Consider the following 27,769-nt stretch of genomic DNA (forward strand, 5'->3'; position numbering starts at 1 on the left):
TGAGCGTTAGATGGATCTCTGAGCCGCGCGCGTGTGCACAGACTGCAGAAAGATCCCTACAACAGTATTAACCCCACAGCTAAGATTAGCTGAGAATGTTTTTCGATCTTCACAGCCATAATCTGCTCCTCGGGTGGAAACTGAGCACCAAATGCCAGGACACTGTGAGAACAGGTGTAACCAACCTCCACCTGGGACTGAGGGAGGGGAAGTAATGAGCTAAGAATGGCCGAATCAGAAGTTCCTAGGTAAGCAAGCTCTTAAACAAGTGTGCCCGGACTTATGATATTTTTAAGATATCATAAGATATCACTTTATAAGAACTCTGGGCTTAGTTTAATGATATTCCCCCTTCCCTCTTTGGCATGCCGCCGGCAATGCAGCTTCACATAAAGAAGCGCTTCATAAAGTGTGTTTCATGGAACACAGTCCCGCAAGATGGCTCTGCAGACGCCGCATCCCTTAGCCCACTCCGGCGCAGGAGCCCGGGAAACGTCCTGTAGTAAAACACTCTGTTTAGCACAAAGCTCCCACTTACTTGACCGTAAAACTATTTTTATGCAATTACCTTTTAACATCTTTCGAAATAGTTTGCAGTTGCACACACTTTGGAAAACACTGCTCTAAATGGCAATGCAAGTGTAGCCGGCGTCTTAGCAATTTTGAGACTTCCAAAGGTAGGTTTGTTTATTTATTTTTTAATTTCAAGTCTGTTTTATTTTATTTTTCCTGTATTACATGTTGGCTAATTGAAAATAATAATAATAAAGAGAAGAAATACAGAATCCAAAGGTATATTTAAACAGAAGCCCTAGGGCAATGGAATTTGATATTCCCCCTTCCCATTCTACTATCCTTCTTATCTGAGGATATGAACTTCGATCAAATACATGCATAAGTCAATAGAGGGTCTTACCTATCTCACTAAGAGACCATGGCAATAAAGATACTTTCGTTGAAGTGTTTGAACTTAACCTTAAGGTAACACAGAGATCCACCCAGGGCAAAGCAGTAGCTTGCTTGTTTAAGAACTAAGAGCAGGGCATTAAAGATTCTCCCTGCTTTGAGAAAATATAACTCTACCCAACTTCTTCTTAGTACTGCTGGAACCTGCAAGAGCATGAGAAGCTGCATAGGAGTGTGTGCTGACCTAGGCAGGAGATCTTCGCTGCCAAGGTCCCTTCAGTTGCTCTTCTGCAAACCAAGTGTCTGGCTTCCCTGGTGTGCCCCCCCGCCATCCCATGGGATCCCACACTTTATAAGAACTCTGGGCTTAGTTTAATGCTCTGCTATTAAAATTCTGGGTGATTTTTTAACAACGGTCCTGCGTTGTCATTTTGCACAAGGCCCTGCAAATGGTGGAGCTGGTCCTGCCCCACACTGGGGAAGATGAGTCTGTCTTCGGGTACATTCTTCAGAAGGGTCACTCCCTTGGCCTGTCCCCAGCATACCAACTGCAGCTGTCACCTCCACTGATCAGTTTAGATAACTTTTTGTGGTGAAACCTGAAGTAGAGAAAATACAGAATTTGGATTCAGAGAAAAGTGGGTTCAAACCTTGGCATGCACATTTACGAAGTGGGTTCAAGGTATAACATGCGTATCTACTAAGGTTTAGACCTGAATGCTGTTACCTTGCTTCTTGGGGCTTCAGCTTAGGGGCTAGTGTGGGCTAGGGATGCTTGCCCAGCTATCACATTTTTGAAAAAGGGAACCACGCTTGCGGGCTGCAAAGATTGAGATGAAGAATCTGGTATAGGAGTCACTCAATACCTGTTAAATCCCTTTCCTAAAAGTCAGTGTTTATACTCAGAACTTTGAAAAGGGAGCCAATGTGTTAGCTGATGCTTAAACTCATAGTATGGTATAAAATCAATTAACTAGTTAAGTATACATGTATCTCCTTATTTATTTTTGAACAAAACACACACATCATACGTAGGCTGAAGTGCTTTCTGGTGCTAAATTGCAGAATCTCTTAACTAACAAACTTGTGAAAACCCTGTGGCCATTATCTTTTGTATTGTTCTTGTTCTCTTCCATACCTTCTCACTGAGATCTGTGTGCATAAGACGGTGGGGTCTTTTGTAGAGCTTCTACGATAATTTCACTGACTACTCAGTTCTCTTACCCCTATCCACTGAAACTCCACTTTTTAAGTAGTTTTTATTCAATGTGGTATTTTGGTCAAAGCATGAGTTCCTAAGAGCAGGCAATTGCGGGTTTGAGTTTCAGCTTTTATTAGTTTCCCAGGGCTGCCAAAACAAATTACCACAAACCAGGTGGCTTAAAACAATGGAAATTTCTTCTCTTACAGTTGTGGAGGATGGAAGTCCAAGATCGAGGTATTGGCAGATTTGGTTCCTTCTGGAGGCTCTGGGGGAAAATCCACACCTCGCCTCTCCCAGCTTCAGGTGGCTTCCAGCAACCCTTGGCATTTTTTGGCTTGTAGGTACATCACTCCAATCTCTGCCCCCATCTTTCCATTACCTTCTCCTCTATGTCTGTGACTCATATCTTCCTCTGTCTTTCTCTTATAAGGGCATTTGTCATCAGGTTGAGGATGCTTAAATCCAGGAGGATCTCATCTTCAGATGTTTGACTTAATTATATCTGCAAAGACCTTTTTTCCAAAGAAGGTCATGTTCACAAGTTCTGGAGATTAGGGCATGGACATGTCTTTGTGGGGCTGCCATTCAACCCACTGCTGTCCATGTGGCCTCAGGCAATCACTTAACATCGATCAGCCTCAGTTTTCACCATCTGTAGAGTGGAGATTGCCTATTGTAGAACTGTTGTGAAGATCAGAGTACCCTGGGTAAGTTGCACAATGCCAATGCCTACCACGTAATAGATCCTGAAAGAATGGTAGCTGCTATGATTATGATGTAGTTTTCTGCCATCTTTTATCTTCCCGTCTACTGCACAGATTCATCCCTCACACTAATGCAATAAATAAGTGTGGCTCTCTGTTCTCATGTGTGCTCCACACTGCTGGCAGCTTCAGTTGCATCCCATTACCAAAGAATGGCATCATCCCTTCCCAGATGAAGGGGACAGGGTTTTATAGACCATTTTGATTCCATGTAGGAAAAGAACAATTTTGAGGCTGAGTGCCACTTCAAAATGTGTTTGCCCAACACCATGAAAGTCACTATATATGGGCCCTTGCCATATGCTGCTTGCACATACCTCCCCTAACTGGCCTCACTACAGCACCCTGGAGCCTGGGGGTGAACTATTAAGGAGACATTTAGCAGTATGCAGCAAGCATTTATTCCATGAGTCCCTGTTTGATGAAAGAAGAGACTGTAAAAGTAAGGTGTTGTTGTTGTTGTGGACAGCAAGAGAGTAGTCATAGTAAGAAAGTCTTCCAGTTTTGGATTCTTATTTATAGCATGTAAAAGAAAACTCAATTCCTACCAGCTTAAACAATACAGGGTGTATTGCCTAATGTAACCGGAAGGTATGGAGGTAGGGAGAACCCTAGCACTGAATGATTCAGCGACTCACAAGTCTCAGAAAGGATCTGCGTTCTTGCATTTTACCTGCTCTGTCTTCCATGGTGTTAGCATCATGCAGAGGTCGGGAAAGTGGCTGAAGAAGTCTAGGCTTTCTACCCATAACTTACATCATCAAAATGGAGTGGGGGAACATGAGAGGGAAGCCCTAGTTGCTTTCAGAAATAAGTGAGAAATCACATGAAATTTCTCCTTATGTCTAATCCACTATAATTGGATTTTAAGCCCATCTCCGAACCAGTCCTATTAGGCCATTTCAACACTCAGTGTGACTTTGGCTTGAGTTTCCTCAACTATCCCCTGTGACACAGGCAGGGTGGCAGCTCTGCAGTGGATGGGATGAGTCAGCACTGTTGAGTACTCCTTGATATTTTTGTTTCTGAAGTTAAAGGCAGCCTAGTGGTATGTTAGTCTCCGGTAAGGTTCAGCAACTCTTGGGTACTTGCATTTAATCAAGGCTGAAACTTGGCCTGATGGAAAAGGGAGAGAGAGTCAAGGCAGTTAGCAGTGTTTGCTAGGAGATGAGTATAAAGATAGACCATGGACTCTTGGTTGAGTAAGGAGGAAAGTGGTAATATGACAGACTGAGGATGGTGATGAGACAGTCATTTTTATGAATCGAAAGTCTCAGGGAGGCTAAAGAAATGTTCAAGAGTAATTGGACTTGAAGGTGGGGCTCAAGAGTAAGATGCATATAAGTTGAAATTTCAGTGTTGATGTGGTTATTCGTGATGACCAGGTCCAATGTAGTGGCCCAATGGCCGCAGTGGGGTGCAGGGAAGATCCCTGGATATGAGCAGTCATGTAGTGGGTGGCCTGAGTGCTGGCTGATGAGCTGCATGGAGGGTACTGCAGGGCAATAGGGTGGTAAGCGGAAACACAAGGAGTTGTGATGGTCTTCTCCCTCCCTTAGTTCCCAATGGTGAAGTGCGCAGAAGCAGAACATCTTGAGAGTTCTATTCATGTCTATTCCCCCAGGGGTGTGGCCAATAAGAACTGTGGCTTCATTTGAGTCCGTGCCAAGTATGTTCAGTTGGAGCTCAGCATAACCTAAAGGGTTAGATACTGATGTTTTAAGAGTTCCAGAGTGTAATTTTTTTTTTTCTGGATGCTGATGGTTGATGGATGACTGATTAGAGAGTTAAAAATAAAGAGATAATATGATTGACAACTCATAAATACCAGGGATTGTCAGAAGCACTGAAATCTCCTTGGTGGATTTTGTACATTTTATTTCTGGTGGAGAAAGGAGTCAGGGAGAGAGAAGAAGAGGAAAGAGACAGAGACAGAGACAGAGGGGGAGGGAGACGCCCAGAGAAAATGAAGACAACATTTCCATCTGGGGTTTGTGCTTTTCTGAGTGCCGACTCATTTTGATAGATTATTAGAAAACTCATATTTGCTCATAAATGTGAAAAAATAGCAAATGTAAAATTTGCAAATTTATTCCTAAATGTAGTTAAATTCATAAATATTTAGACATTTTCTGTAAAGCTTCTAATTTATAACCTTTACATGAATCTATAATTTGGTATAAAAGCTTCTAAATGCAGTAGTAATGTCACAAATGTCTATAAATATTCACATCTCATTTACAAATGTTCTGCAAACCATGAGCTGAAGAAATTGTGAATGCAAACCATTTTTCAGGTGGATTTCTGCCTAGGTGAGTCAGGACAATGAACAATGAAAATCTTCAAGCGATAATTTTGAGACTGTGACTTTAGTATATTGCTTGTATAGTCTAAAACTTCTTTATTAAAGAATAATTAGGAAAAAAATTATAGATGCAACTAAGGATGAACGAACAGACTCATATACAAAAATTGAAAATCAAAATCTGAGAAAGGTCGAATAAGATTTATAAAGATGTCAGACAATACCAGATAGAATAGTGAGTCCTTGAATACATCTTTCTGAGGCAAACTTTTTCATCTGTAAAAGAGTAATAATGCATTTTTCATAAAGTTTTTTTTTCTCTTAATAGTAAGGATTATGAGAATAACAGACACTCGACTCAGAAATGCTTAAGAAATCAGAAACAAAAATTCTGTGGCTGGCATCCCGGAAAACTTCAAGCCTGTCTAAATGCAGGGGCTGAAACTGGGACTCCACCTCCACCCACTCCGCCAATCCTAGTCTCATGTGCAGGCGCGAACACGCATGAACGCTCTCACTTTTGGTCTCCTTCTCATTGTTCTGCTTTCCCTTCCACGTTCTCAGCTCTGCTTTTCCAGGCTTATTTCACCCTTATACATAGTGACCCAGTAGAAAGAGTTTCTTGTTTCCAGTTATTCCACCGAAGATACCCTGACAAATTATCCTGAGATTGACTTGGAACATTTTCTGTCCCTGAACCTGTCACGATGTCCAGAATGGAATGCCCGCAACAAATGGGCTGGACCCCATTTTCACCCATGAAGCCAGGGGAACGTGGGGTCATGTCAATAAGGAGTGGAAAACACTGGGTCTGGTATGGGTGGTAGGGATGCTATCACCAGAAAAAGAGGGTTCTCTTGACATGAATAAAATGAAGCAATAAAGTGGATAAAACGCAGCAGTGTTTGAAAGACTTTAGCAAAGTGTTTGGCACGCAATAAACCCTCAGTTATTTCCACCATTAGCCACTACTTACTGTTGTTACTACACTTTCTCCTGCAGGAAGAAGAAGGCGGGGATTAGAGTAGGAAAGAGACGTTTAGAACGGGTGTTCCTTCTCAAAATGTCCAGAGAGTCTCAGGAAACCAGATTCTTCCTCTGATTCCTCTAACAGTATCCACGGGGTGATGAGTGGCCTGTCCTATCAACAAAAATCCATGAAGCCCCTGCCACATACACAGTGCCAGGAAGTCAGGAGTAAATCCTCATCGGTGTGTTGGGCATTACCATATACAGCCACAGAGCAGAGGCTTTCTCTCTGATGGTTTGTCTCCATCTATAATAACCTCCCCCTCCCCGCCCTTTATGGAATCAAGTTCCATATTTCTTGGGTTTGGCAACGCTGTCGCTGCTATGTGGCAGGAAATGTTGGTGCTTCATGAGGTTAGCTGCAGAAAATGTGGGAAATATTTCTATATCCTCTGCAAAATGTGCTCAGCTGGATGCCAGATCATTCCACCTAACCCTTTTGGACTCATTTGCTTTCCCTTTGGTGCTCTCTAATAATCTCTACCTTACATTTATTTATTGAGTAAGTTAGCCCATAAATGCTTCCTCTTTTTTCCCCAAGTATTTTTTTTTCAAACATTGAGGACTTTCTTCTACTGCCGGTCCCCCAGAATTTGGTAAAGAATTCTTTACCATCAAATTCACACTCTCCATTTAATCCTCTTTTAAATATTCTTGCTTTGTGTTTAGCCTTCCACACTGAAAGTCTATAATTTTTTTTTAGTCTATTGCCTGAAGAAAGCCTCTAGCTCTTTCATTGTAGCCATTCTCCCCTGAGTTGTCTCTGCTGCTGGTCCTTTTTTTATTCAGGTGTGGTGAGCAGAGTATATGCATGCACATGTATTGCTGTTATTGCTGGAGTTATTTGCCCAAAATCATGCCATAGGTTTACCTGTTGATCCTCAACCCCAAATCATCTTCAGTTTCTTTCACCTAACTGCTACTTCTAATATACCTTCTTGCTTTCTCTTTTCAAATATAAATTTATTCCCTTCTTAGTGTTCCCGCTATTTCTTTGGGAAACAGGGTTATGGTTGGCATCTACCATATAAGGTTATGTGGAGAAAATCTTGAAGTGAATGTGGAGAATGTTGAACACTTTTCTGGCATGTGGACAGCCGTCGATGAACATTGACAGACATTATAATTTTGATCATTACTATCAGAATAGCTCAGTTGAAGTTTGAGAGCTCTCTTAAGAAATCAGCGTCTGACTTGGACATGAACCCTTTACTTGAGTGACTCTCTCCTAGATTATAACCTTAAAAATTGGAAGATTTCTATGTGTGAAGCATCTGCATATAAAAATAACAAGTGTTTTGTAGACATTGATTTTGCTTAAAAAGTGCACATAATAAAAATGAGTTGGACTTTACAGATCTCAAAAAAGTAGGTAATTTAAAGAAAAATATGGAAGCAACTAGTTGAAGGTCAATGGAGAAGCTGGCAGAGACTACAAAATATTGGTCCTGTCCTAGGTTTTCAGTTTCTTCCATAATATAAAAATTGTCTTTTAGTCATGGTGTAGTCTTTCTTGGAATCCTTATTTTAATTCTGTAACATTTATATTCCAGGAGTAACAGCAAATCTGCTGATTACTTATGAAAGCAGGGGGAAAAAAAAACATTTGCAATTACAGTCAAAATTAAAGTTATTTTCTAATCTTCTCATCTTTTTTAAGGAATGAGAAACTTTAAATATGGTCAACGTAGCACATTTTAAGTGTCAAACTTACTGAATTTTTCTAAGCCAATCGAATAATAATCTTCTGTAAAAACAGTGAGCATCTTACAGAATTTTTATTATTTGACCTGTTTAATATAAGTTGAAAAATTCCTCTTGTGTAAGTACCATTGCATAATGCTGTATGCTGAGCTATTAAGATATATTTAGTAATTCCATTAGAATTGCACCACCGAGCAGGGCAGAGCATATGGAAAGAAGTTGGTGAAAAACTGATTAAACATTTATATCAAGTACATTTTGATTTAACTCACATAAATAATTCATTTTTATGTTTTCTTTCTTTCAAAATAAACCTTTTTGACACCTGCTGTGCTAAAAATAATGCTATCATGGCTGTAATAAAGAAAGTCTTAAAGCACGCAGCCATGACATCATCTGGTACCCGTGCAGATACTAAATTGTCAGCACATAAGTGTAGTAAAGTAAGATTTGGCATTATTTATTATTTATTTAGGGCCTCAAAAATATACCAGGCTCAGTGGTAAGCAAAGCACCTGGCTGAATTTGAATATAGCATTTGTCTCAAGAAAAGCTAAAAAATTAAACGGCTCACAAAGACACACAAGAAAACATAAGAGAGAGCCAGAAAGATACAGAACCCCATTCTTTCCTCTGAGCATGAGAACTGAGCAAGAGCTGAGTGAATGAACTGAAGCAAAGATCCTGAGAGGTGGATGTTTCTCTTTACAATGGGAAGAGAGAGACATGGGCAAGAAGACAATAACTGGTGACTACATGTGGTCGCAGCATCATTCTAGAACAGTAATTCCCAAAGTAGGAGACAAATACTACTGGGAGGACGAGGGGAATTGTTGGCTGGCCCCTAGGCTATTTGACTAGTATTGACTAGTATTGAACCACATCATCAAAAAATAGTCCCTTTTAATCTTCTTTCAATATTTCTGGGTAAGTCTAGGGGAAATTTTTAGTTGGCACTACTCTGTCCCTAACATCCCTATAACACTCTCCAGGCTTCTCTTTCTACCAAGAGACAAGGCTGCATGCCCACAGCATTTCTGGGCAGTGGAGTAGTAGATAATATCACCTAACTAAAATTTGGTAACATGCCTTTATTCTCATTGTACTGACATGTGGCTCGTGATCATTTACCATGCATGGCATGATCTAAAAATACCTTTAACAGCATTCTGGCAAAAACATGAATCTATTTAATGAAAACTGTTATGTAAATAAGAGTAGACCACAGAGGCAGCCAGAATTATAATAATACTTGCAAACAAGCCCCCAACAGCTGGCTGATACTGGCAGGATCTACCAAAGGAAAAGCTCTAGGGTGAGTGTAAAGAGGCACTCCTGGGTTAGCCCCGTGATGGGTATTAAAGAGGGCACATATTGCATGGAGCACTGGGTGTTATACGAAAACAATGAATCGTGGATCACCACATCAAAAACTAATGATGTATTGTGTGGTGACTAACATAACATAATAAAATAAAATAAAATAAAATAAAAGAGGCACTCCTCTGTTTTGCCTCATTGTGGACCAAGAATACACAGATGATGGCAACGGATAGCCTTCCAGACTCCTCTTAAGCCAACACTTCCCACACATGCCAAACAGGCATCACTGATTGTACGGTTGCTTATTGGTGAAATCCTGTTCAAAAAAACTTATTTATTCTGGAAGAAAACACATTTAAGCACCACAATTGATATTGGGAAAGAACACCTCCCATTTGGCACTTGCAAACTCAGATAGCATCTGCCTAACCAAATATTTGTATGAGTTAATTTTGTTGTGAGAGCTTCACTTAGAGGATGATTTTCCTTCATAATGCACTCTTTCACAATTTCAAAAATAAAATTCCGTATAATCATTATCATGTCTATTAGGATCCAGTATTGGCACACATTTCTCTGGATTACATTAATTCAGCTGAAGAGGAAAATACCCGGGATGAGGGCCACGGGAGCCCTGCAGAGATTTTCCTCTGCTCCTGGAAGGGCACTTAGCAGGAATGATCATTGGGAAAAGTGCAGGAATATTCCATTTTAAGCAGTGTTGCTTTGAAAATAAAAATACTGGGTTACATTTATTATTTAAAATAACTTTCCCCATGTTTACAAAGTTAATGCATTTTTGTTTTTAGAAACTTGCTGAATATAAAAGAGCAGAAGAAGCAAATGAACAGTAATCTCATTGTTCAGAGACAAACACTGGTAGTATTTTGTTATGTATTTTCAAATGAGATTGTCTTCTCATCTTCCCTGTAGGACTTTATAAGAGCCTAATTAAAAAAAAAAACCCACATCAATTAATATTCTTCCTCAGCAGCAGTTTGTGTACCGTGAACTGTGTTGAGACGGTGGATGCAGAAGACATTGGGTTGCCTGGGACATTTTAATCAGGGAAGTTTAACTCTCGTGTTCTTTCCATATTAGGATTTCATGTACGATTTCATTTGGCTTGAAGAACGAGAAAATGCTTTCTTCAATCATGGTTTTCATGGCTTCTTAATTTCCAAGATTTAACCAGTTCTCTATTTTTTCAAATTATGGCTGTTCCTAACTCTTTACTATTATAGATAAAAATTTCCATAAACATCTCATCTATAAATATTTAGAATATACATACATGGAAATGGAATTTTTTGATTAGAGAGTATGAACATATTAAGGTTAATTTCCTCAGAAATGACATATCAAATTTCTCTCCTAGCAGCAGCATGTGAGTGTGTGTTTGCTACAACTTTATCTTCATTGACTATGATTTCTCTTAAATCTTTCCATTACATTTTAAATAAGAAATGTTCTATTTATTTAAAATGTTCAAATGTGAATAACGACAGTCAACAAATAACTTTAAAGGAGCTTAAAATTATTCATTAATTAATGCTTACACTTCAATGGGATCTGGAGAGCAAAATTACAATGATGTAGAAGTCGTGCTTTCCTAATTAGTACTTCTATTCCATTATGTACGGTTGTTTATATAATGCCTTCTTCCTCTAGAATGTAAAGTAAAAATTCAGTTTGGCGTTCCATTCTCTGATGTATATACCAATGTAAAAAACAAAACAAAACAGGTATTCTGCATCAGTCATCAATAAGTTAGTGGATTACACACTGTCTACAGATCTCTACTCAAGCTAATGAGTGTTTATGTAATAGAATCATTCTGTCTTCATTTGTGGCCAGAATTAATCACCCTCTCCACATACACTACTTCCTTAGTACTTATATCTCCACTATAATATTGATGACATACTGCTTTGCAGTAGAGTTCTCTGTGTACATATCTTATTTCTCCTTCTAAATCCTATCTAATTTATCTGTAAATCCCTCATAGTGGTTAGCAAAAAACTTGATGTACGTTTCAATAAACTTGTATATTTGTTTGATAAATATTTCCTGAGCACCTACTATGTACCAGAATTATGATAGTCGTGTTATAACCACAGCAAAAAAGTAAGAGGGATGCAGTTCCTGCTACTGTGGGCTTTCAGTACTGTGGAGTGAGCAAATATTAATTAACTATATAAATATGTATAGAATTCCAATTGACTGCAGTGTCATAAAGGCACCAGGTCCAGTGAGAAGACAGAAGAGGCAGGTATGATCGTGGCAGCAGTGACTGTGCTCATGAGGAACCAGAGAGAGGGAAGAACATGTCAGGAGGCTGTTGAATTAAAGCGAAGAAGGTAATATTGAAACAAGGGAAGTAATCACTTATGCTACCGTGTCTCTACTATGAGCAGTCATATAAATATTTACATTGAAACAGAATTATTGATGAGGGAGAGTCACCTGATTTGCTTTTCATTAATATCATGTAACTGTTATATAGATGTTAATTGTACAGTATTTGGTGCATTATGCATACGCACACGCACGCTCATGCCGCCCCCCCTCCCCTTGGAAGTTACTCTTCCAAGCCCTGCTCAACTAGGAAGATGGCTCTGTTTTTACAAAACTGGGGAACTCATCCTCAGAAGTTGCCTCTGAATTCAGAGGTCTCACCAGATTCCAATCTGCATTCTCCTGAAGAGGGGATGAGAGTGGAGGTTGATCAAATGTCCCATTTGGTTGGGGTTCCTCGATATGACTCTCCAGCAGTTCAGAATCTCTGCATGGGGGGAGGACTGGAAACTATGGACCATCCCCAGAATTCTTCTTGAGCTTCCTCATTACTCTTTGCTAGCTTCTGACTGAAGCAGAACTCTGTAAACTGTGCTTGAATGGACTGATGTCTCCCCAGCTCCTTCCCACTCAGTTGACGCAGTAACTACTGTGGCCTAGAAAGCAATAGAAATGTCATCATTCTGGTATGGTTCCACACAACTTCTCCCTTAGGGCTTTAAGAGTGCCCTTTGAACACCTCCACGCCATCCTGTGATATGTGCTCTGCCTTTGCTTTAGACATAAACCTTGTCTTGAATTTAACTGATGGAAAGAAATGGTGGTAATTTGAGATAGCACCAGGATTCTGATATTTGAGTCAGATGGTCTTTCTTCAGATTGTTTTGTGTTATATTTTTAGGCTATCGCTAGGTGTTTTTTTCTTTCACAAAGAAAAACATGTTTTTATTAAAATCATATACAGAATATACCTTTGCCTCAAGACAGTATGCGTGTTTATTTTATTGCACGATCTGTTTTCTTAGTGAAACGCAAGGTGGGGGGAGCTGCTAAATTGGGATATTAGCTTTTATGAGGTTCATTAAATGACTGCGAGTAGAGAATCAGAAGAAAGATAATTTGGCAGACTTCTTACCAGAGGCAAAAGTTGCTGTCCAGCTCTATAGAGAGACTCTTGGTAGGAGTTAATTTGGTCTTGACTGATATATTGGTCACTGGCTGGACAGTCTTATTTTTTCTTCATCACCAATGCATGTAAAACAGTGTATTTGCACATCAGTTCATCACTACCTATTTTACAGAGAAAATATGACTCTTATTAGGTCATTTTATATTGCTACAGATAAAAATTGATGCTAGCAGTGAGCAGACATTCATAAGTTAATCTTTGCTCTCTGTCCAGGAGTTGTATGCATACTGATATGTTGTACCAAATCAGAGAATTAGTTCCCCAAACCTCAACACTTTATAGAACATGTTTCATCTCAAGCTTTTATTTTTCTTCCATGTATAGCAAAAACAATTAAAGTTAGTTTTAATTATTAGTAACAGATAAATTCAAGATGTCAGTGCCTTAAATTTTCTGGCTCAGTGACTTTAAACTATAATTCTGCAATATTCAAAGTACTTTCATATTCATTTTCTTCCTTGGTTCCTACAACAGTTCTGGAATGGAAGCAAAATAGATGTTTGAATGTGACTAAGCTCAGGCTCTGAGACAATCGGTATTGTTCCCATCTTAGAAGATTTCACCAGCCCAAAAGAAGAGCCCAGACTTAAGTGAAAGCATTGGGAGCATGGAGTCCTTCTGCCTGCTGGCCTATTGGATCATTAGAACAGATGAGCTATCAACATATAGATCTTGTATGATGTGGATAAGGCCGAGATAGATGGGGAAGTAGAATAAATATAAGTTCATAATCCCTCAAAATATTTTCAGTGAATTATTTGCTTAAATCTTGTGCTGCCATTTTTGGCTAGCAGTTATTTCAAAAGAAGTTTTGCCTACTGGAGATGATCAATATTGAACCTGACTTACATGAAAGGGCTTATAAATTGCACTGAGGTCCTTACTATTAGTCTGATCTCTAGAAGTAGTCAAGCAGAAAGAGGAGAAAGACATTGGACATTGGACATTGGACCCAAACAGAATTAAATCTGGACTATGGCTTTGCCACTTCCTTGTTGTGTAGCCTTGGACAAGTTATTTAAGACTCTGGCCTCTGGCTCATAGGGTCGTTATGATCTTCTGATGAGATGATGTCTGTGAATATACCTAGCACAGTGCTAGGCAATATGAGCGCACTCTCTAAAACGTAACTATTATTATTCAAAGGAGACTAAGGTAGAGTCCAACTACTCCATCTCTTTTGCTGAATTCAAGTCTAGAAACAGACGGAAAGGGGTCAAAGAAGTTAAGGGATTCCAGATGTAGCCAAAGCCACGGGGTGGTAGAAGGTTGTCTGAGAGCCTGGATGCCAGAAGGAAAGTGGGAACCAGAAAAAGGAAAAATTCCGCCTCCCTACCCTGCTGCTACTCAGTCCTCTTTTTCTTTTTTTTAAGTCTTTGAACTACTTAATAAACACTAATTAACCCTGTGCCCTGTGAGACAGACTTGCCTAGAGCACCATGCTCTCAAGAACTATACACATCTCCTGTAACTGACTCGGGTATTCTCATTGCCTGGGATATCAGGAAAGCTTTCTTTCGCCAGCATCTTAGGACCATCAAGCAAACCTTGCATAAGTGTACCTATATATGATCTCATGAAATTGAGAGTTTAGTCCAAGTGCAGCAGAGAACAGATACCATCCTTCTAGCACAAAAAAACAAAAACAAAAACAAAAACAAAAAACTCCTGACTTAAATTAATAGAAGAGTATTGACCCCAAATGATTCTTTAAGCCTTATAAAAAAAATAAGTGAGCAAAAGCTAGCACCTAAAACATCATAACCATGGGTACACTTATATGTATAAGACATGTGTGATTATCTCCCTCTGTGGCCAAAGCAACTGCAAAGGATCTTTCAAGCTCAAATCGTGCAGTATTAAAAACTTAGTTTTAGTGTTAAGTCTTTTCTGCCAAGCACCTGCTGTCTTCTTGCATATGTCTGTTTTATAAGGTTCTCTGTTTATTTTTGCATGTTTATGCACCTCAGGTCGATCACCTTCTCCTTGAAGATGGAAACCTGGTAGTTCCTGGTTTGATTCCTCCTTATTGCCTGGTCTGGCAAGGCACACAGGTATTGTTAAGCATCCGACTTTTGATTGGCTCCTGTCCTATTTGACATACACACTCTCCGCCTATGTGGTCATTCACCTGGGTTTCTCTGCCTGGTTTATGGCTTCTTCTCACACTTTCTCCATGACCCCGATTCCTCTCCCATTTCTATTGTCCATCCATACCTCAAGGCCCAATTCTAGCATCAGCTTCTCCGAGAAGATTCTGTCCACCGGATCATTCCTTTTCCTGGATTCAGATCAGGCTACCCAGCATAACGTTCAATTATCCCCAGTTGCTTCATGGTTTCTGGATTTATTTCTACAACTAGGTGCCTTAAGGAGAAATGCTTTTGTCTGAAATGTCTTTCATTGATTGATTCAGCAAATATATGTCTTTTGTTATCCCCAGTTGCCTAACCAGCACAGGATAGAAACGTAGTAGATACTCAGTAAGTACCGGTTGTTAGTTCAGACCAGCCACAATTTCCAACAAGGGTCTAATCTCCAGTAAAAAGCCTTTCCTTGGATTTTACTAGGAAAGTGATTCTAGTTTTAAGTTGCACTTGCTTTATTTATCTGTCCAAAAGTTTTACCTTGCATTTCTTGTTAAAATAGGACAGACATTTTTTGGCCATTAAAAGGGTAGGGGGAATAAATATTATGTTGTTATAGTTGTCAGTGTTGCACGTGTTTTTGGTTTCTGTCCCAGTGTTCAACGCTCCTCCTCTGATCTACCCACTGCCCGTCTCTGCAGCCCCTTCTCTCATCACTCTGGCCCCTGACCACTATTTTCCAGACATTCTCACTTCTTTGAATTCTTGTAACTCGCCATGGTCTCTCTGGCTTTTAGGTCTTTCTGCACAAGCTGTAGAATCTTGAAGAATTATCTCCCAACTCCAGCCCCTCTTATCTGTTTTCGCCTATCTTGCTCTAACTGACCTTTCAGGATTCAGCTTGAATGTCACTTTTTCTGGAATGTCTTTTCTGATGCTGCAGCCTAAGGAGATATAAACTCCCAGAATATGTTATTCTTCCCCAGTGGGAAGATGTCATCCATTGTCAATGCCTGAAAGCTAAGCTTGAGGAGACAGGTCCTATGTCTGTTTTGTTTACCATTAATATCTTCAGGGCCCACCCAGTGCCAGATATAGATGAGGTAGGTGCTCATTACCTACCAGTGAACGAATGGTCATAAAGGATCTCTGTATGAGGGAGTCTGATGCTCTGCTTCTCCCAAGTAACCCAAATAGCAGGGTCCTGTTGGTTTGTTCATTCCCTAATTTATCCTAATAGCTCAGTTTACTTTCTTTTATTTTTTTTTAAGTTTTGGAACCCCCCAGTACATAAAATTACATTAATCATAATCCTTGTTTCATTTTGAATTGCTTAATTGGAGAAATTCTGGCAAGCGTTTTTCTAGAACAACATAGTTCTTTGTGGGATGGCACGTTCTCTTTGAACATTTTCCAAGTGTGTGCCCATTTAAATATTTACTTGGAAGTGTCTTTTGTTTTTAAGAAACTTATTTGGAAATTCTGAGTGCAAATTATGGCTATGTAATCCATTTGGACAAAAGCAAGCTGGTTGCCAGGTTACCATTTTAAATGGGCTCATAAAATAGCGCTTGGTAATATCACTTTAATCCAGTGTTTACTGTACCTGGCAACTGTCCTCCTCCTAAGCCTCGAAAGTATTTAGATAGGATGTGGTTTCTAATGACCAAGGGACCACCACCGCTTGGTAAATAGGATTAGAGGCAAGACTAAGATATTTTGCTTCTCATAACATGCATTTAAATATAAGAGTTAAATTTGGCAAACTGGATGAAGTTTCTTTTATGTAGATGAGTGCTTTTCTTGCCTGGAATATTTTATTTATTGGAATCCTAGAAGGGCTACTTAACACTTTAGGAAATGCTGTCATATGTGGTTCTGCTTCTGGAAACGTTCAGAAAGGAGGCCCAGGCGCACGGTGCGGACACCGGCGCGCGGCTCGGTGTGCAGGTGCGTGGACGGCCCTGCGGCGTGCTTGCAGCTGCGTCTCTCTGGCAGGTGGCTCTGGGCAGCACCCAGAAATAGACACTTTTCCCTTCGCTTCCTTTCCTGACTCACCTCAGGGAGAACGAGACTTTCCGCTGACAAAAAGCACAGTTTTCTTTATTTTTCTGCACACAGAATCACCTCCTAACACTAGAGTGCCAGGGATTAAAGGCAGGCAGTTTGATGTCTTCTCTGCTGGACCCCAAACACACCAGCTTCTGGGCCTGTTGTATGCAGCGGGCTTTAGCCTCAGGAATCTCCGAGGCTTCTTTTGAAAGAGCTAGCTGCCCTTCCTGAGACCTTTGCAAAAGAGTTGTGGAGAGTGTCTGTGTGACAAAGTTCCTGTTAATAGTTTTGTGCAGTAAAGAACGAGTCCCCTCCTCCCCCTCCCCCCCCCCCCCCGTTTTTTGGCTTATAGCAGAGTCTGCTAGTTAGTCACCAACTGTTTGCCTTTTCCTTCTGGGCACACACAACTAGGCCACATGTCCCAGCCTCGCTCTCGGGGCCAGGAGCAGCTGTGGGATGAAGCTCGGCCAATGCAATGTGGGCAGAAGGGATGTGCACAGTTTCCAGGCGTGGCCATGCTCAGCCCTCCGCAGCCTGCCTCCTGCCTTCAGGGACAGTGTTAGGGTCTCCCAGGCTCTGAATAGAAGGAGTCGCAGTGGAGTGTTCTGCTGACCACCACTGGACCGTGACGTGAGCAAGAAATCTACTTGTATTGTGTAAAGCCATTGAGATTTGGGGGGTTGTTGGGGCAGTTGACCCAACCTGACAATCGCAGAGCTCTTTAACCCCTGTGACCTTCACAGACTCGTGAAAACCAGTGAAAATGGCTAGCATGAAAGAAAAGCAGCAGTCCACAGTGAAGCTAACATGCAACCTGAATGGGGAGGGTGGACCTACGCTGGGGCGGCTGCCTGCCACTCCTTAGCCTGCCCCTGCCCCTTTACTGCACCAAACTATTAACCATGTCCCCTTCCTCCTGCCTTATTTTGCGGATACAGCATGCACCTCTTCAAAACGTGCCTATACACGGTCGTAGCCTTTACAGACCACCCATGCATTGATAATTCTGACTTGTACTGTAGAGATAATTCTACTCAGGCCCTTCTCTTGCTCCCTTCTACACAAGGACATTTTCTTTAATGCTGAGAGTAGATGTACTTGGCCTCGAGACCGCAGGGTCATTGCAGGCTTTTGAGGTCACAAGTTGTGCTTGTAAAAACTCTGGTTGTACCCATTGGACATGCTTCCCATTCTTTGTTTAGGCTTAAGAGTATGTTCAAGAAGCAAAAGAAAAAAAATCGAGTGTAGATTTGGCAACGATTCAGTTAATCTGATCACTGTAGCCAGAGAAACCAGGTAATTCAAGCTGCAAATGAAAATTCACTTAGATAAGGCGTTTTCAGCTAGGGCCACACATGAACATCTGCTAGCTTGTAGGCTGTCAAGTTTTTGAAGAAGTGTTTTATTTTCTTGGGAAGTACAAGTGTAGAAGTATCCAAGTACTTGAAATAACCTTTTCTCTCCCCACATAGCCTTGGGCAACCAGGTCCCAGAAAGGAAGCAGGCATTTCCCCCTCTGAAAAAGCTTTCTCTCAGGAAGGGGGAAATCCTAATCCCCCCCCTCTGCCTCTGCCCCCCCCCCCCCCACCTATATTGCAGCCCTGGAAATATCTCAGCCACAGTAGAGCTGGCTGTCTTTTAGCACCTGCGTTGGTGAATCTCCCAAGGCCTCTAAATTCAATTTTTAAAAATTGACTCTAAAATTTTCCAAGGGCTATGGGATGGGGAAAATTGGAGATTAGAGTCCAAAAGGGGCTGTCGAGGATACAGTAGAAATTTAATCTGCCTTCTGTGTGCACAGCTGCCCCGTGAATAATGCTTTCACCCAAGAACATCTGCCTCAGGCCTCACCACACACCCCGGGTGCAGGCTGAGGGTTCGGTAATGCAAACCGTGCTGCGGGATTATCCTTGTGTGCCTTCTCTCCTGAAACTGTGGCTCATTCCAAATGGAGCTGTTGATGATCCAGAAACAAAGTGGACTCCCTTCCAGGAAGCTGTACTAAGGAGATTAAGAAACTATGGAGGCCTACGAACATGTTCCATGTTACTTAGAACTTGACCAGACTTAGCTTTAATCAAAGTTAATCAACCTATGTGAGGCAGATCAGAGGAGAGATCCAAACGGGGATGAATGCTAATGCAGTGGGGGCATGGAGGGCCTAACTGGTAATAGGCAAGAAAGCCTCTTTCTCCAAATGTGAGAGATGCTCTACTGTGCACTGCCATATGTCTGCTGCAATCTGCAGCCTTATGGAGGAAGAACTCTCTCGACCCCAAGGCACTATGTTGAACATGGAACAAAACTGACAGTGCCCAAGGGTGAAAGGCATTTGCTGTGTTTCAAAGACAATCGAAATATTTAGTAACAAAGGTGTTAGTGAATGAATATGCCAGTGATGCTGATTGCCGTCTACATTATTTGATCAAAGGTGAAAGAAGAGAGAGCTTTTTTTTTTTTTTTAATTTTCTAAAATTGACCACTATAATAGCAAGGGTTTCATTTTCTTTTAAAACACAAGAACACCGACATATCCAAACATTCTTTGCGAAGTTACAATTGGTGAGACTCTGCACACACCCCCAATAAAATTGCCAGGTTTTCAAATAATGTTTTGGACTTTTCCTCAGAAGTGCCTTCAGAAGCTGTGGCATATTTTATCTAAGTATCAGGAGTGGCCACTCTCCATGTATAAACTGCAGATTTGATTTTTTTCTAAATAGCCAAAAGTTATAAACCTATGAGTAATGATTAGTATGTGATCAAAGTGTTGCATTGGGTGGGACGGGGGAAGGAACTATTTAACTTTAAAAGTAACAAAATGCAACTTTGTAACCAAAATTAACTTTTGGCTAATTGGCAAAGTGACTCTAAAAACAGCGATCTAAAAGGAGTTTCTGAAATGCTTTGCACTCTGGTAAAATGCTGGAATACGTGGCTAACTCTCAAAGGTGATTTGACAGGGAAATACTTATTTGGATGTTTATACCCTAGCATAACTGTTTAAAAGGCCAATGTGACAGAGTTTAAGGAGGGCTTCTTGATACTCACTTTCGGTAATGAAGGATTAGATAACCTGGACAGCCTCCTGCCGAGGACAACTAGGAGAGCATATATATATATATATATATATATATATATATATATATATATGTGTGTGTGTGTGTGTGTGTGTGTGTGTGTGTGTGTGTGTGTGTGTGTGTGTCAAAGGCATGGGGAAGCCAATAAGGCATGGTAGGATTATAAGGTCAAGATTTTGTAAAAGACAGACATTCAAAGAGAAGAATGCTGCCTTGGGGGCAACTTTTCCTCTCTCAGTTCCGGAATGGGTGGCTCGGTAGCCAAGAAGCCTTGATGCTCATTATAGAAAGTCATATGGAGTTAGGGGGACAAAAGCTAGAATACAGGGGCTGTTGCTGGTGCTGGTAAAACCAATATTTTGGGTTAAAATCCCAAAGATGTCTAGAGTAAGGATTTTAAGAGTCAGGGTGAACCAGAAGCACCGAGTTTCTCAAAGGGATTGAAGTTCAGATGTAAATGATCAGAATTCTTAAAAATAGATTAAGATGTGCCTATATTTCTAGTGCGCTTAGCTGTCTGCAAAAAAAGCCATCGTAAGTCATCTCTAGGGAAAGGTAACATCGGTATAGGGCTAACTTTATCTCCATAATTTTTCATGTACAATATTCAGCAAGCAATCAAAAATAATCAGGCACATGAAGAGACAAGACAGCATGAAGGGAAAATGGACCATAGAAACACTCTGAACTACAGATAAAGACTTCAGAATAGCTATGTTTGATATATCTTAGGAGGTAACAGATATTATGGAGAAGTTAGCCAGAACTCCAGAAACTACTTTTTAAAAAACTACATAGAAATCAAGAACTCAATCAGAGCAATAGCATATTAGACACAATTGAAGAATCAATAAATCAATCAAAAGCTAGATCAGAAGGAAATATCCAAAATGAACAACGGTGAGTAAAGAGTATCTGAAATTTAAAAGAGAGGGAAAAAACATGGAGGGCAGTATGAAAAGGTATAATGGACAAAAAATTCGAGAACTAGAAAAGATGAGAGAAAACAGGGATTAGTGATCAATGATAATATGATAATAGCTGATTATTTTCCCAAACTGAAGAAAACATCAAGCCCCATATTCAAGAAGAATCATGAACCCCATGAAAGATTAAAAAAATAAAATTACACCCAGATGCATCATAGTAAAACTGCTAAAACTCAACAGAAAAAAAATGTCTGAAAAAGGATAGACCAAAAACTAAAAGAAAGATTTAGATTGACAACTATCTTCTGAAAAGTAATAGTGGAAACTGGGTGAAAATACACTAACATCTTTAAAGAAAAGCAAACAAATAGCTACCAACTTAACATTCTAGAGCCAGTGAAAACCCCTTCAAGCATAAAGGTAAAATAAAGCCTAAAATTTAAAAAAAATATTAAACCCTGTACAAATTCATCACTACCAGACCTGAGCTAACATACTAAGAAACATTTTTCAGGCAGAAGGAAAGCAATCCCAGATGAAAAGGTATAGATTCAGGAGGAATTAAGCAGCAAAACACCATCCACCACAACATAAAGTAAATATGCGGGCAAATCTAAAATAATGCAAATTTTAATAAATGATACCAATGATGTCTTATGGAGTTTAAAATATACAGAGAATTTAGATACACAAAACCAATGGTTCAAGTGTCCTAAGGTCCTCATGTTGGCAGAGGTAAGATTAGTAATTTATATAACAGCTTGAATAAACCTAGGGTGCACATGGTCATCTCTAGGACCAACAGTAAAAGAATAAGAAAAGCTAATAGAAGAGAATACCTCATATAAGTTGAATCATGCAGTTTTTGTCTTTCTATGACTTATTTCACTTAGCATAATGGTATCAAGGTTCATCTTTGTCACTGCATATTATCAAATTTCCTTCTTTTTAAGGCTGAATAGTATAGACACTATGGAAAACACCTACGCCCTTTTGCATTTGTAACAAAATTTATCAATTCACAGAATCAAAGAATGGAATAGTTTTTCCCAGGGGCTGGGGGGAGAGGAAAATTGGCAGTTACTAATCAAAGCACAGACTAGCTGTGCAACATTATACCTATAGTCAACTATAATGTGTTGTGCACTTAAAAATTAGTTAAGGGGGTAGATCTCATGTTAAGTGTTCTTACCACAATAAAATAATAAAATAAAATGAAATAAAATAATAGAGGTAGAACTGGAATAATTGTTAAAAACAGCAAATATTTCCAAAAGAAAGTGGGGGGAGGGACCTAAGGCAGGGGAAGAAAACGTACATAGAGCAGGCAGGACAAATAAAAAGCAAATAGTTAGATAATTGATTTACACCAAAATATAGTAGTAATTGCGTGAATGTAAATAGGATAAACAATATTGAACAGGAAGTCCTGTTGATTAAATATGACTAAAAAATAAAAATATAAGGTTTGGAAAGAAAGAAGGCTATTATTATCAATAGATACTATAATAATATATATATCAAAAATCCAGAGAATCTACAGATAAATTATGGGAATAATAGATGAGTTTAGTAAAACTGCTGAATGTAAGAGCAATTTTAAAGTCAGCTTCTTTTCTTTCTTTTCTTTCTTTCTTTCTTTCTTTCTTTCTTTCTTTCTTTCTTTCTTTCTTTCTTTCGTTCTCATCCTCTTCCACTTCTCCTCCTCCTCCTCCTTCTTCTTCTTCTACTAAATTCAGATGTCGGTTTCCAAATAAAAAGACTATGGCTTCTACCTTGGAAACTCTTTCTTAGGCCCTTGGTCTCTGTCTCCCTTTGCCTTGCTTTCTCTTTGGTTGCCCACTTCTAGGGAAAACAGAAGCCATCTTGTGAGGCAGCCCTGCAGACAGGCTCACGTAGCAAAGTTCTGCCAACATGAGTCAGCTTAGAAGTGATGTTGTATTTTTTTGTAAAGACTTATTTATTTGAGAGAGAGAGAGAGAGCACACATGCAAAGGCATGAGCGTGGGGGAGGGGCAGAGGGAGAGGGAGAGAGTGAATCCCCAAGAAGACTACTGAGTGCAGATTACTGGCGTAGACCTGGTATCTGTGTCCTTGGGAGCTGGTCTGGTGCTGGAGTGAGTGGGAGCCTGGGTTCACAGGAAACATCTGGTGATGGTATGGGCCTGGTAGTGGGGTCCATGGTGAAGTTGGGAGTTCACTTTACTCTCCTTCTCACGTGGGGAGGGTGTCTCTCTCCAGACCAGGCTGCCCTTGCTTGAAAGAGGAGATGGGGGTAATGTGAAACTGTTTTCCTACCCTCTTCAATGCATCTTTGCTCATTTCCGTGCTCCACCCAAGTGCTGTAGCCCCTCACGTGGAATGCTTACTTCTTGTGAAGGTCTTTTTGTGTACGGATAGTTGCTCCAATTGGTGTTTCTGAGAGAGGATGAACACTAGAAATTCCTATATTGGAATGTTAATCTCCTAACTCACTACATTTATCTTCCATGATAAAAGTGATTTAAATCACTATATTTGAGTAACAAATCTAGAATATTTAGCCTGTAAGCACAAAGTATTTAAAATAATTAATTAACAACTTTTCAAATAAATTACACAGTTACACTAGAAAACAAAATATATTAAAATAATTTTAAAAAAATCTAACTGCCCCAGGGGGTAACATTATAACCAGTTATTACCCTATGAACTTAGTTAGTCAATCTTTAGGTAGACAAACATCTTTTAATTTATTCCTTCAACATTCAACATTTAGTAAATGTTGGTCTCTCTTAGAAGCTGCACCCTGAACACAAAGGTAAATAAGATTATAGTTTATGACTGAGCAACTCACATTCAACTTAAGAAAAATAGTCAAGAAATTCATTCTGTTATCTACTCAGAATTTATTGAGCACTACTAGATGATGGATAGTCAAAGATGAATGGTTTTCATGGTGTCTGTTCTTGAAGAGCACACAATCTAGAGAGCACAATAAATTCCGATAACACGGTCTAAGTTTTACGATAAAGGACAGAAGAAGAAACAGCTGACTCCCCCTGGGTAAAACAGCGGTCAGGAGGAGGTGACAGTTTGAGCTGTGTCCTAAACGATAAGTAGAAATAGCATTATGGACAGAGACGCAGGTGTACATCAGCAGGTTTGGAGAACTGGAGTAGTTCACAGAGACCAGAAGCTAGGTGAAGGGGGACTATGAAGGGAGAAAGAGAGGGCCAGACAACAAGTGACTTTTTACCATGTGCTAAACACATTGGACTTTATCTTTTTTTTTTTTTTTTGACATCACATGGTTATTAGACAATTTTAAGGAGAGGAGTAACATGTTCATGTTACATTTTAGAAATGAAACTCGAATGGCAGTGTGGAGGATATTCAGGAATTCAGGACAACCTGCAAACCATGAGCGTGAGAGAAAGGATGGTGGTCTCTATAGGAGACATTCCAGATGGAGGCCTAAAGATACTGCCAACTGCTTGTGTGTGGTGAGGGAAAGGGCTGGAATTTTAGTGGCCCCCTTCCACCTTTGGGACAAGCAAGAGCGCAGAGGGAAACTTTTGAATTAAGTTTGCACTTGTTGAGTTTTAAATGTCTAAGGACTAAACAGAGAAGGATGACTTGGAGGGCAAGGACCACATTTAAATCTCAATAGATTTTTTACATAAATCCATAACCTTTTTTTTCTTGATAAATGACAATAAGAATATCCTCAGAGTTATAAACTAAATGTGTTTATGTTAATGATTACCCTTTTCTAGTGGAAGCCTGATAAACCTTTTAGAACAAGAGTAAATTCTGTGGGCCCTTTGGGTAATGTACCATCAGTCCTCCACAAATAGCTCTATGAATATCAAAAGCTCCTTTCCTCTCCCTGAGAGTCCGAAATATCCTCCTCTAAACATCCCACTCTTAACACTGACCACAAAACAATTCTCTGAAAAAGATTTTAGGTTGGATCTGAAAATAAAATAAAGCCTATAATTTTGAAATTATAAAGAGCTGAGAACTTACCTTGAACTTATCTCCTGCATTGATCTTCTCTTCCTCCCTCATGCAGTTCCTAGTACAAGAGAACGTCTTATTTTAATTTTTTAAATTCTCTGGCCTTGGGCGCCTGGGTGGCTCAGTTGGTTAAGCGACTGCCTTCGGCTCAGGTCATGATCCTGGAGTCCCTGGATCGAGTCCCGCATCGGGCTCCCTGCTCGGCAGGGAGTCTGCTTCTCCCTCTGACCCTCCCCCCTCTCATGTGCTCTCTCTCTCTCATTCTCTCTGTCTCAAATAAATAAATAAAATCTTTAAAAAAAAAAAAATTCTCTGGCCTTATTTTCCAAAACAAATATTTTCATCATCCTGTGTGCTGTTATTTCTTTCTTGAATAGTCACCTAATATTTTCTTCTGTGCAGACATTATTGCCCTAATTATATCATCAACTCATTGAGAGTGTGTCTTCAGTGTCTTTGTATCTTTGAAGGCCTTCAGTATAGCATTGTACACGGAGTCTGTGCTCAGGAATATTTGCTGATGGTTATTTGATATGCTATTTTGACTAATGAAATGATGTTATTTACTATTTTTAATAAGTCAAAGTTTCAACGTAAGCGTCAAATCTTGGATTTGACGAATAAGATGACTGGATTTTCAAAATGTTGCCAACTTTCTTGGAAAACACATAACATTTCCCTCCTAAAATCAACTTTCTCAATTTTTTTGTTGATGCATTCTCTGCATTATAAAAAGAAAATAAGTTTGATTCATAAAGGAGGTTGGTAACTCATGTTTTAATAGTTAGAATGTTAATACTGATTTTTTCCCCTGCTATTTTTTCCCGCAGTTTGCCAAAGAAAAGAACAAAAGCCACAAATCCCACAGTGACCTCACTCGTGTCCTGTTAAGCCAACTGCTTGTCATAGTCATCAGGTAGATAGCTAGAACATTTATAAAGACCATAGGGCCTTTGCAATGAATTGGAGACAGGTCTATTTTAGTGAACCTTGGGACAGATATGCACAAGCACGTTGCTATTGTCAAGGGACCTTCCACAATCTCTTTCTATTTTACAAATTATAATTGAAGCATGCCACCAAATTAAGGAGGGACAAAGATGATTTTTGGAATCAACCAGGTCTCTCCCCTGAATATTAAAGAGTTTTGTGAAACCTACTGCATGCGCGAAACCTTGCTTCTATAGAAGAAAGCTGATTTTCTCCCCAGAAGGAATTAATCTCCTTGTAGATGACCAGTGAAGCATGAGGAGCCTACTCATCAAACAATGATGGTGACATATATGGGTCTGGGCTGTGTCCACCCATTGGGACATGAAGCTCAAAGGTGGTAAAATTGATAGGATTTTAAGGTAGCTCTCTAGGCAAAATAACACAAAAAAACACTAACTTCATTCAAACTGAGTGCTAAAATAAGCCATTTCTCACCCAGAGAGCTCCCTCAACAGTAACTAAAGTAAGGGTTAGTGTAGAAAACACTCTGTACCACAAAGCCTCAGAAGTCTGTGTGTCTTTATGTAGATGGATGGCCTGATTCTTTCATTGTATGTTGGTTATAGTAACATGTGAAGTCCTAGGATATTCAGGACAGTTAATTCAAATGCTTCATGCTTTATTTACTCTACCTTTAGAGGATTTTTTAAAGTACCAGTCATCCATTAAATCCATAAAGCTGATGTGTCGATTGGTCCAATTCTTTGGTTGCTGTTAAGTGTTTATTGAATAAGCCACAATGTATCAAACATAATATAGACAGAGTCCATTCTAAGCTTACAAGCTAAATTGGCTTAAGCATTACTCATAAAAAAACACAGATCCTAAGCAAGCATATATTGATCAAATTTTAAAGTTAGTTTGTAGACGATGGACTTGAGTGAATACCATAGGGGGAAACAGTTGCCAGAAAGGAATTTGTGGGAAGTGAGAGTCTTCATCTGATTTGGCTGTTCTGAGAAGAATTTCACATGTTACAGTGTGGCTTGATGAGAAGTCTTAAATGTTGGATGTCAATGGACTTTGCAGAAGAAGGTAAAACAATCCATCTAGAAAAACAAAAATCCAAAACAAGTGCCCTCAAACCTAAATCTGAAGCAGATTTCTCAATTAAAATAGAAAACTAACTTAAAAATTGGGCAAGATTAGTAATTATCTGGTCACTTTGATCAGTATTAATCACGTGAGTAAATGTGGAAGTAACCAAGGCAGCATTTTCTTCCTCTCTTAGTCGTTTACACGCTGTGTAATTGAATTAAGCATATACTTGCGCTCATACTTCTGAGGGTGTGGTTATCAGTTCAACCAAGTCATAATCCCCCAAACCTCACACAAACTGTGATGCCCAAGTCTTTCTGTTTTGAGGACCTGGAAGCACATTTATAAGGCTTATTTGCCCTGGGAAATAGAAGGCTATGCATGGGGTGGTTTGTTTCTCTAAGACAGAGGTGGAACTTTCAACAAAATCTCAAACTCAAGGGTTCTACTATTGCTTTCTGGAACCCATCAGTATGTAACATTTCTTTTCTGATACAGAACAAAAATGGCAAAGTTATTAGTTATAGCTCAGAAGAAGCTGCTGGTTTTATGGGGTTTAAGAGCTTATTTTAGAAATAATGACATTACTGTGTAGTCACTACATTTACATTGGCATATGATATAGGCAAGCTCCTTTTCCTATAGCCTTCGACTGTTTACAAAACACTTTTACATTTATTACCTCAGACTCTCATGTTTACCCTTTGAAGTGACTCTTAACTGTCTGTATTTAACAGATGAGGAAAATAAAGCTCAGGAGATTGACTTGCCCAACCTCATAAGTTCATACAGAGGCCCAATTTAAATTTAAATGATTAAATATGTATATTATAATATCTGCTAGAATCCAGAGAATAATCATGCTG

The 27,769-nt window shown here is 39.6% G+C and overlaps 1 long non-coding RNA gene across 1 annotated transcript in view; it reads left to right on the top strand.

The window, feature by feature from the left end:
- Positions 1-360: 360 nt before the first annotated feature.
- LOC118523899 (uncharacterized) overlaps positions 361-27,769 on the top strand; it is a 46,127-nt gene continuing 18,718 nt past the window's right edge. Inside the window, exons 1-3 of the long non-coding RNA XR_004911314.2 lie at positions 361-677; positions 2,317-2,447; positions 2,541-2,817. This is a non-coding gene — a long non-coding RNA (uncharacterized LOC118523899). The remainder of the gene's footprint in view (positions 678-2,316; positions 2,448-2,540; positions 2,818-27,769) is intronic.

Source organism: Halichoerus grypus, chromosome 5, assembly GCF_964656455.1.
Source record: "Halichoerus grypus chromosome 5, mHalGry1.hap1.1, whole genome shotgun sequence".
NCBI classification, from domain to species: domain Eukaryota; kingdom Metazoa; phylum Chordata; class Mammalia; order Carnivora; family Phocidae; genus Halichoerus; species Halichoerus grypus.